The sequence below is a fragment of the Triticum dicoccoides genome, chromosome 4A, assembly GCF_002162155.2.
Source record: "Triticum dicoccoides isolate Atlit2015 ecotype Zavitan chromosome 4A, WEW_v2.0, whole genome shotgun sequence".
In the NCBI taxonomy this organism is placed as follows: Eukaryota; Viridiplantae; Streptophyta; class Magnoliopsida; order Poales; family Poaceae; genus Triticum; species Triticum dicoccoides.
This window is the reverse complement of record NC_041386.1, coordinates 549328548-549340350: the sequence shown is the minus strand read 5'-3', so window position 1 is coordinate 549340350 and position 11803 is coordinate 549328548.

Sequence of the window (11803 nt, the reverse complement as noted above, 5' to 3'; positions counted from 1 at the left end):
CTTCGTTGGGGATCTATGGTGGTGGCGATGTCCCTTTAGTAGGAATAATTTCTCCCACGTTTGATTCCCGCCTCGATGGTGCATCTAGCGTCGTCATTGGGCATGTGGAGGTGTGTCTCCATTGGATCTTCAGGATTTGCTCGGTGCTGGTCATTAGTAGATCTGTTTTGATCCAGTCATTCATGTTTGTTCATGTGTTCAAATGTTTCATCCTTCCAATCTAGCACTCTCTTCATCAACGATGGTTGCTACTCAAAACTGAACCAGTGATTGAACAGGCGAGGCCGTCGGTTGAAGTTTTTACCAGTCGTACTATGGATTCACCAGTTCATTGTTTGTTTTTTATACAGTAAGTAACATACTAGACAGAGGTAAAATGCAATCATTTAGTTAAATCTGACAAGAAAGTTGACTTTATTGGGCCAAAGTTGCAACTTAGGCACATATATCTAGTGTTTTGGGTTCAAATCCCCTTCGACCCAGGGTATTTTTCTACTTCTGTGTGTGATAGTTGTTCTTTGGTTTTATACCTCCGGTTCACGCAAAACCTGGATGGTTTACACAGCCTTTTTTGGTCCAATTGCAGGGTGGTCCATTTAGCTTAAGAAACTAGCAAGGTCTTCAGTTCCTATATTTTCGGGTCCGATCAATGATCCAGTCTGGCTTTCTAAACTATATTGTAAGGCTTTAGCATGACAACTTTTCAACTATCTACTACATCAAGGTTTGGCTGGCTCCAGTGTGGGAGGGGTAATGATGGTGGCATACCTTTGGCTCGCTACAATTCTTGTAGTCATCGCAAGCTGGTCTATGCACCTAGTTTTTTTAGCAAGTCTATGGACCTAGTTCTACGCCTTCTTTGGATTGGAGGATTTTCACAGGATATGAATCCATAGGATTGTTCCCTATGGAACACATTTGGATCACAGGATTGGGTGTTGAAATCCCTCAGGACTAGATGATGCCCCGCACATTGCCGCGGGAAGCATCATAAACATATGCATAAGTAGGTGCTAACAAACTAAAACTATTGGAGAAAAAATTTATGATTGCTCTCGGTTTATATTTTAAAAACAATAAATCATATGAAGCATTTGATAAAATGATATATAAAAGGGAAACTATTAGATTGAAGTAAATGTGGTGCCATTTTAAACATAAATGTGTAACGTGATCTACATATATTTGCTCTAAGGTTCAATGTACATACTGTTTATGCCCACATAGAAAATAAAAAAATGGGCAAATTAGTGCACAAATTGTAACTTATGACCACATGCATGACTTGATAATGTGGCATGGTTACATGAAGAGGAAAATTAGTACTTACTAGTAGGTGAAGGCGCGGCGGCACGCCGCACCCATCATGAAGCCCGTGTGCATGGTTTCATTGTTTCTTTTATTGAAGAAAATAAGACAATGGGTATGCGAGCTGGCAGTCGGTGATGTGCAAGCCAATTTTTAACTCAGATAAATACCGAAAGGTACCAAAAATCAGTTCACAGATGGTTACAAATACTTAGGCCTCCTTTGGTTTGGAGGAATTTCATAGGAATTCTAGAGGATAGGATTCTTATAGGATTTTTTTCCTTTAGAGCCCTTTGGTTCATAGGAATATATTCCTATTCCTACATAGGATTGGTTCCTATCCTCCACATTTTATAGGAAAATAAAAATGAGCCTAGACTCAACGGAAAAATTCCTTTGGTGTCAACCAAATGACATCTCATTTCCTATTCCTACTCATAGGATTTGAGATACATGCCATCTCATTTCCTACAAAATTCCTATTCCTACGATAATCATATCCTATGAACCAAAAGAGGCCTTAGCCACTCCAGAGGCTGCAACCACAGCTGCTCCTAGCCTTCACCTCTGCTTCTCCCTCCCTCTCCGTCGTCATTGGAGACCATCGGGCTAAGCCCCGCGGCGGACAGTGGAAGTGAGGACGTGTGCTACCTCACCTTGGTGCCTCCAAACCATTCCTCATATCCAAGGTTCGAGAGTCGCCATCCCCTTTTCGGTCGATGAGTGTTGAACGTTCAACGGCTTCTCGCACTCGTCGCCGCCATGCGGAGGCCTCACATGGATCCGACATGGATGTTCTGGCTAGGTGGGCAGCGATGTCACTGACCGATCTACCTTGCTCAAGATCCGATCGTGCCGGCTCCTTGGCCGACGGGTTTGGGCAAGGCTATCTCCAGTGAGATGGAAGTCAGTGATGATGTGCTCCGTCTTGGTGTTGGTCGGTGTGGTGACCACTCCGCCTTGTGGTGCGGCCTCACTGCAGATTGTGGGGCCACAAGAAGGTCTTTGCGAGCGTTCCGCATTCCAAATCCGGTGGTTGCCTTGACAGTGAGATGCATTCCATGGATGACAACTTGACGCAGAGCATATGATTGTGCAGTAAAGGTGATCTAGCCCTATGTTGGGGAACATAGTAATTTCAAAAAAAATCCTACGCACACGCAAGATCATGGTGATGCATAGCAATGAGAGGGGAGAGTATCATCCACATACCCTCGTAGACCGTGAGCGGAAGCGTTATGAGAACATAGTTGATGTAGTCGTACGTCTTCATGATCTGACCGATCCAAGTACCGAACGCACGGCACCTCCGAGTTCAGCACACGTTCAGATTGATGACGTCCCGCGAACTCTGATCCAGCAGAGCTTCACGCGAGAGTTCCGTCAGCACGACGGCGTGATGACGGTGATGACGTTTCTACTGACGCAGGTCTTCGCCTAAGCACCACTACAATATGATCGAGGTGGATTATGGTGGAGGGGGGCACCGCACATGGCTTGGAACAATCAACTTGTGTGTCTATGGGTGCCCCCCCTGTCGGTGTACAAAAAGAGGGATACACTTTTTGTACCCCTATAACTGTGCATGGGCAGTCTGAGCCACGGGCACCACCACACTGAGCGAGGCAAGGGAGGTGAGCCAAGGTAAGGCCAAAGCTTAAGAGAAGCAGAATGACGCCAAGACCAAGACCACAGAGAGCAAAGGGGACGAAGCGGACCCCCCGGCAAGATCCTTGCCGGGAGGCGGTTTTAGCAAACCCGGCAAGACCCTTGCCGTGGCAGCTCGCCCCACGCCCACGGAGTGAGTCACCCTTGAGTCCACTGCCCCCATGGGGCAAGGACTCGGGAGACATCCCCATGGTGGGATGCAGATCTTTGTGAAGGCATTCAAGATCAGACACACCCTTTAGGAGATGATGATCCTTGGCGGGATCCCAGCCAAGGAGGACCACAAGGCCCCCGGCAAGAGCCTTGCCGGGGATGACAGCAGGCGCCACGGCAAGACCCTTGCTGGGGCCCCGGCAAGACCCTTGCCAAGAACACCCGAAGGGCCACCATCAGGCCCACGCCAGTCAAACCTCCACCACCGTTCGCATGCAGCTGCCGACCCAACCAGCTGGGCAGGCACCTGCGTGGCGGCATGCAGATCTTCGTGGAGACCTACCACTGCGCCACCTCAGCTGCCTGCCTGCCTACATGGCACCGCGGGCGCCGCTGGCCAGGGCGCGTGTCAACACGAGAGGGAGCGGCGACGGACGAGACAGGGCTCTCCCCCGTCCCCGATAAAGCAAGGACACCTGGGCAAGATGCATTAAATGCGCCTTGTCATGTAATGCGAGGGATAACCTCATATCACTGTTTCCTTTCCACCTCCTGTGTGCCACTGTGGCTACCCCTTATCCTATAAAAGGAGGCCCGAGGCGACCAGGAGAAGGATTCGGCTTTTTGGAGCTCCTCACGCCCCATAGCTAGCTCAAGAACACTGATATACAATCCACCAAAGCAGGAGTAGGGTTTTACGCATCCTCGTGGCCCGAACCTGGGTAAACGAACCGTGTGCTATCTGTTTGATCCACTCTTCTCACGACCCTGCGCCCCGCAACCGTAGTAGGGATTCTTGTGATCCCATAGGTGTCGTTCCCACCGACATCTTGGCGCGCTAGGTAGGGGGCGCAGTTGTGAGAATCGGCTTTAGCAGTTAGTTCGACGCTTCTTCATCGTCATGGCGCCCAAGAAGAAGACGACGGTGGCGGTTGGCCCGTTGGAAGCCGGACATCCCGTCCCGACGCGGGCGAGCAGCGGACCGGTCGCAGAAAGGACCCAGGGCGCCGTTCGCGAACACCAACACTGTCCCAGCAGCCGGAGTTTGGGAGACGGCGATGTTCGTGCGCCTGGTAACGGGCCGCACGCCGCCAGATCCAAAGATGGAGCCAGGCCCTCCGCGGGTGGCGCGGGGCCTTCCGAGATCGCTGCCACCCCGCCCGAAGGCGATGCTAGGACCTCCAAGACTCCCACACCGGCGCCGATGGCGCGCTCTTCTCAAGCGGCGCGCGACGAATGGCGTAATTGTTGGGGAACGTAGCAGAAATTCAAAATTTTCCTACGTGTCACCAAGATCTATTTATGGAGAAACCAGCAACGAGGGGAAGGAGAGTGCATGTACATACCCTTGTAGATTGCTATGTGGTAGCGTTCAAGAGAACGGGGTTGAAGGAGTCGTACTCGTTGTGATCCAAATCACCGGAGATCCTAGTGCCGAACGGACGGCACCTCCGTGTTCAACACACGTACAGCCCGGTGACGTCTCCCATGCCTTGATCCAGCAAGGAGAGAGGGAGAGGTTGAGGAAGACTCCATCCAGCAGCAGCACAACGGCATGGTGGTGGTGGAGGAGAGTGGTACTCTAGCAGGGCTTCGCCAAGCACCGCAAGAGATGAGGAGGAGAGAGGTAGGGCTGCGCCAGGAAGGAGAGGAACTTGTGTGTCTTGGGCAGCCCAAACCTCAAGTATATATAGGGGGAGGGGAGGGGCTGCGCCCCACCTAGGGTTCCCGCCCTAGGGGTGGAGGCAGCCCCCCAGATCCCATCTGGGTGGCGGCCACAAGGGGGAGAGGGGGAGGCGCACCTGGGGTGGGCCTTAGGGCCCATCTGCCCTAGGGTTTGCCCCCCTTCCCTCTTGGAGGCGCCTTGGGCCTTGGTGGGGGGGCGCACCAGCCCACCTGGGGCTGGTCCCCTCCCACACTTGGCCCATGTAGCCCTACGGGGCTGGTGGCCCCACTTGGTGGACCCCCGGGACCCTCCCGGTGGTCCTGGTACGTTACCGATAAAACCCGAAACTTTCCCGGTGACCAAAACAGGACTTCCCATATATAAATCTTTACCTCCGGACCATTCCGGAACTCCTCGTGACGTCCGGGATCTCATCCGGGACTCCGAACAACATTCGGTAACCACATACAAACTTCCTTTATAACCCTAGCGTCATCGAACCTTAAGTGTGTAGACCCTACGGGTTCGGGAACCATGCAGACATGACCGAGACGTTCTCCGGTCAATAACCAACAGCGGGATCTGGATACCCATGTTGGTTCCCACATGTTCCACGATGATCTCATCAGATGAACCACGATGTCGAGGATTCGATCAATCCCGTATACAATTCCCTTTGTCTAGCGGTATTGTACTTGCCCGAGATTCGATCGTCGGTATCCCGATACCTTGTTCAATCTTGTTACCGGCAAGTCTCTTTACTCGTTCTGTAACACATCATCCCGTGATCAACTCCTTGATCACATTGTGCACATTATGATGATGTCCTACCGAGTGGGCCCAGAGATACCTCTCCGTTTACACGGAGTGACAAATCCCAGTCTCGATTCGTGCCAACCCAACAGACACTTTCGGAGATACTTGTAGTGTACCTTTATAGCCACCCAGTTACGTTGTGACGTTTGGCACACCCAAAGTATTCCTACGGTATCCGGGAGTTGCACAATCTCATAGTCTAAGGAAATGTTACTTGACATTAGAAAAAGCTTTAGCATACGAACTACACGATCTTTGTGCTAGGCTTAGGATTGGGTCTTGTCCATCACATCATTCTCCCAATGATGTGATCCCGTTATCAACGACATCCAATGTCCATGGTCAGGAAACCGTAACCATCTATTGATCAATGAGCTAGTCAACTAGAGGCTTACTAGGGACATGGTGTTGTCTATGTATCCACACATGTATCTGAGTTTCCTATCAATACAATTCTAGCATGGATAATAAATGATTATCATGAACAAGGAAATATAATAATAACTAATTTACTATTGCCTCTAGGGCATATTTCCAACAGTCTCCCACTTGCACTAGAGTCAACAATCCAGTTCACATCGATATGTGATTAACACTCAAGGTCACATCCCCATGTGACTAACACCCAAAGAGTTCTGGGTTTGATCATGTTATGCTTGTGAGAGAGGTTTCAGTCAACGGGTCTGCAACATTCAGATCCGTATGTACTTCGCAAATTTCTATGTCATCTTGTAGATGCAACTACTATGCTACATTTGGAGCCATTTCAAATAACTGTTCTACTTGGAGCTATTCCATTATACGTATCCGGTATCTCTACTCAGAGCTATCCGGATAGGTGTTAAGCTTGCATCGACGTAACTCTTTACGTCGAACTCTTTATCACCTCCATAACCGAGAAACATATCCTTATTCCTCTAAGGATAATTCAGACCGCTATCTGGTGATCTACTCCTAGATCACCTTTGTACCCTCTTGCCAGATATGTGGCAAGGCACACATCAGGTGCGGTACTCAGCATGGCATACCGTATAGAGCCTATGACAAAATCATAGGGGACGACATTCGTCCTTTCTCTTTCTTCTGCCGTGGTCGAGCTTTAAGTCTTAACTTCATACCTTACAACTCAGGCAAGAACTCCTTCTTTGACTGATCCATCTTGAACACCTTCAAGATCATGTCAAGGTATGTGCTCATTTGAAAGTACCATTAAGCGTTTTGATCTATCCTTATAGATCTTGATGCTCAATGTTCAAGTAGCTTAATCCAGGCTTTCCATTGAAAAACACTTTCCAAATAACCCTATATGCTTTCCAGAAATTCTACGTCATTTCTGATCAACAATATGTCAACAACATATATTCATCAGAAATTCTATAGTGCTCCCACTCACTTCTTTGGAAATACAAGTTTCTCATAAACTTTGTATACACCCAAAATCTTTGATCATCTCATCAAAGCATACATTCCAACTCCGAGATGCTTACTCCAGTCCTTAGAAGGATTGCTGGAGCTTTGCATACTTATTAGCATCTTTCAGGATTGACTAAACCTTCCGGTTGTATCACATACAACCTTTCCTCAAGAAAATCGTCGAGGAAACAATGTTTTTGACATCATATCTGCAAGATTTCATAAACAATGCAGTAATCGCTAATATAACTCCAACAGACTCTTAGCATCGCTACGAGTGAGAAAGTCTCATCATAGTCAACTCCTTGAACTTGTCGGAAAAAATCTTAACGACAAGTTGAGCTTTCTTAATGGTGATACTTACCATCATTGTCCGTCTTCCTTTTAAAATCCATATGTACCTAACAGCCTTACGGCCATCAAGTAGTTCTTCCAAAGTCTACACTTTGTTTCATGGATCCTTTCTTGGATTTTATGGCCTCGAGCCATTTATCGGAATTCAGGCCCACCATCGCTTCTCCATAGCTCGTAGGTTCATTGTTGTCTAGCAACATGTCTTCCAAGACAGGATTACGTACCACTCTAAAGTAGTATGCATCCTTGTCATCCTACGAGGTTTGGGAGTGACTTGATCTGAAGTCTCATGATCAATATCATAAGCTTCCACTTCAATTGGTGTGGGTGCCACGGGAACAACTTCCTGTGCCCTGCCACACACTAGTTGAAGAGACGGTTCAATAACCTCATCAAGTCTCCACCATCCTCCCACTCAATTCTTTTGAGAGAAACTTTTCCTCGAGAAAGGACCCGATTCTAGGAACAATCCCTTATTGCTTTCGGATCTGAGACAGGAGGTATACCCAACTGTTTTTGGGTGTCCTATGAAGATGCATTTATCCGCTTTGGGTTCGAGCTTATCAGCCTGAAACTTTTTCACATAAGCGTCGCAGCCCCAAACTTTTAAGAAATGACAGCTTAGGTTTCTCTAAACCATAGTTCATACGGTGTCATCTCATCGGAATTACGTGGTGCCCTATTTAAAGTGAATGTGGTTGTCTCTAATGCCTAACCCATAAACTATCATGGTAATTCGATAAGAGACATCATGGTATGCATCATATCCAATAGGGTGCAGTTATGATGTTCGGACACACCATCACACTATGGTGTTCCAGGCTGTATTAGTTGTGAAACAATTTCCACAATGTCTTAATTCTGTGCCAAACTCATAATTCAGATATTCATCTCTATGATCATATCATAGATATTTTATCCTCTTGTCACGACGATCTTTCAACTTCACCCTGAAATTACTTGAACCTTTCAATAATTCAGACTCGTGATTTATCAAGTAAATGTACTCAACATCTACTCAAATCATCTGTGAAGTAAGAACATAACGATATCCACTACACGCCTCAGCACTCATTGGACTGCACACATCAAAATGTATTACTTCCAACAAGTTGCTTTCTAGTTCCATTTTACTGAAAACGAGGCTTTCAGTCATCTTGCCCATGTGGTATGATTTGCATGTCTCAAGTGATTCAAAATCAAGTGAGTCCAAACGGTCCATTTGCATGGAGTTTCTTCATGCATATACACCAATAGACATGGTTCGCATGTCTCAAACTTTTCAAAAAGGAGTGAGCCCAAAGATCCATCAACATGGAGCTTCTTCATGCGTTTTATACCGATATGACTTACGTGGCAGTGCCACAAGTAGGTGGTACTATCATTACTATCTTATATCTTTTGGCATGAACATGTGTATCACTACGATCGAGATTCAATAAACCATTCATTTTAGGTGCAAGACCATTGAAGGTATTATTCAAATAAACAGAGTAACCATTATTCTCCTTAAATGAATAATCGTATTGCGATAGACATAATCCAATCATGTCTATGCTCAAAGCAAACACCAATCTCGATGGTAGAGGGAGCGTACGATATTTGATCAACCTTGGAAATACTTCCAACACATATCGTCATCTCACCTTTAGCTAGTCTCCGTTTATTCCGTAGCTTTTATTTCGAGTTACTAACACTTAGCAACCGAACCGGTATCTAATACCCTGGTGCTACTAGGAGTACTAGTAAAGTACACATTAACACAATGTATATCCAATATACTTCTATCGACTTTGCCAGCCTTCTCATCTACCAAGTATCTAGGGTAATTCTGCTCCAGTGGCTGTTCCCTTTATTATAGAAGCACTTAGTCTCGGGCTTGGGTTCAACTTTGGGTTTCTTCACTAGAACATCAACTGATTTGTTGTTCCATGAAGTATCCCTTTCTTGCCCTTGCCCTTCTTGAAACTAGTGGTTTCACCAACCATCAACAATTGATGCTCCTTCTTGATTTCTACAAACATCGCGAATATCTCAAGGATCATCATATATGTCCCTAATATATTATAGTTCATCACGAAGCTCTAGAAGCTTGGTGGTAATGACTTCGGAGAAACATCACTACCTCATCTGGAAGATCAACTCCCACTCGATTCAAATGATTGTTGTACTCAGACAATCTGAGCACAAGCTCAACAATTGAGCTTTTCTCCTTAGTTTGCAGGCTAAGAAAATTGTCGGAGGTCTCATACCTCTTGACGTGGGCACGAGCCTGAAATCCCAATTTCAGCCCTCGAAACATCTCATATGTTTTGCGACGTTTCAAAAACGTCTTCAGTGCCTCAACTCTAAACCATTTAACTGAACTATCACGTAGTTATCAAAATGTGTATGTCAGATGTTCGCAACATCCACAGACGACGTTCGAGGTTCAGCACACTGAGCGGTGCATTAAGGACATAAGCCTTCTATGAAGCAATGAGGACAATCCTTAGTTTACGGACCTAGTCCGCATAATTGCTACTATCATCTTTCAACTAAATTTTCTCTAGGAACATATCTAAACAGTAGAACTAAAGCGCGAGCCACGACATAATTTGTGAAGACCTTTTGACTATGTTCAGGATAATTAAGTTCATCTTATGAACTCCCACTAAGATAGACATCCCTCTAGTCATCTAAATGATTACATGATCCGAGTCAACTAGGTCGTGTCCGATCATCACGTGAGACGGACTAGTCATCATCGGTGAACATCTTCATGTTGATCGTATCTACCATACGACTCATGCTCGACCTTTCGGTCTCTTGTGTTCCGAGGCCATGTCTGTACATGCTAGGCTCGTCAAGTCAACCTAAGTGTTTCGCGTGTGTAAATCTGTCTTACACCCGTTGTATGTGAACGTTAGAATCTATCACACCCGATCATCACGTGGTGCTTCGAAACAACGAACTGTCGCAATGGTGCACAGTTAGGGGGAACACTTTCTTGAAATTTTAATGAGGGATCATCTTATTTACTACCGTTGTTCTAAGAAAATAAGATGCAAAAACATGATAAACATCACATGCGATCAAATAATAGTGACATGATATGGCCAATATCATATAGCTCCTTTGATCTCCATCTTGGGGCTCCATGATCATCTTGTCACCGGCATGACACCATGATCTCCATCATCATGATCTCCATCATCGTGTCTCCATGAAGTTGCTCCCAACTATTACTTCTACTACTATGGCTACCGGTTAGCAATAAAGTAAAGTAATTACATGGTGTTGTTCAATGACACGCAGGTCATACAATTAATAAAGACAACTCCTATGGCTCCTGCCGGTTGTCATACTCATTGACATGCAAGTCGTGATTCCTATTACAAGAACATGATCAATCTCATACATCACATATCATTCATCACATTCTTCTTGGCCATATCACATCACATAGCATACCCTGCAAAAACAAGTTAGACGTCCTCTAATTGTTGTTTGCATGTTTTACGTGGCTGCTATGGGTTTCTAGCAAGAACGTTTCTTACCTACGCAAAAACCACAATGTGATATGCCAATTGCTATTTACCCTTCATAAGGACCCTTTTCATCGAATCCGATCCGACTAAAGTGGGAGAGACAGACACCAGCTAGCCACCTTATGCAACTAGTGCATGTCAGTCGGTGGAACCAGTCTCACATAAGAGTACGTGTAAGGTCGGTCCGGGCCGCTTCATCCCACAATGCCGCCGAATCAAGATTGGACTAGTAACGGTAAGCATATTGAACAAAATCAACGCCCACAACTACTTTGTGTTCTACTCGTGCATAGAATCTACGCAATAGACCTAGAGATGCAACTGTTGGGGAACGTAGCAGAAATTCAAAATTTTCCTACGTGTCACCAAGATCTATCTATGGAGAAACCAGCAACGAGGGGAAGGAGAGTGCATCTACATACCCTTGTAGATCACTATGCGGAAGCGTTCAAGAGAACGGGGTTGAAGGAGTCGTACTCGTCGTGATCCAAATCACCGGAGATCCTAGTGCCGAACGGACGGCACCTCCGTGTTCAACACACGTACAGCCCGGTGACGTCTCCCATGCCTTGATCCAGCAAGGAGAGAGGGAGAGGTTGAGGAAGACTCCATCCAGCAGCAGCACAACGGCGTGGTGGTGGTGGAGGAGCGTGGTACTCCAGCAGGGCTTCGCCAAGCACCACAAGAGACAAGGAGGAGAGAGGTAGGGCTGCGCCAGGAAGGAGAGGAACTCGTGTGTCTTGGGCAGCCCAAACCTCAAGTATATATAGGGGGGAGGGGAGGGGTTGCGCCCCCACCTAGGGTTCCCTCCCTAGGGGTGGCAGCAGACCCCCAGATCCCATCTGGGTGGCGGCCACAAGGGGGAGAGGGGGAGGCGCACCTAGGGTGGGCCTTA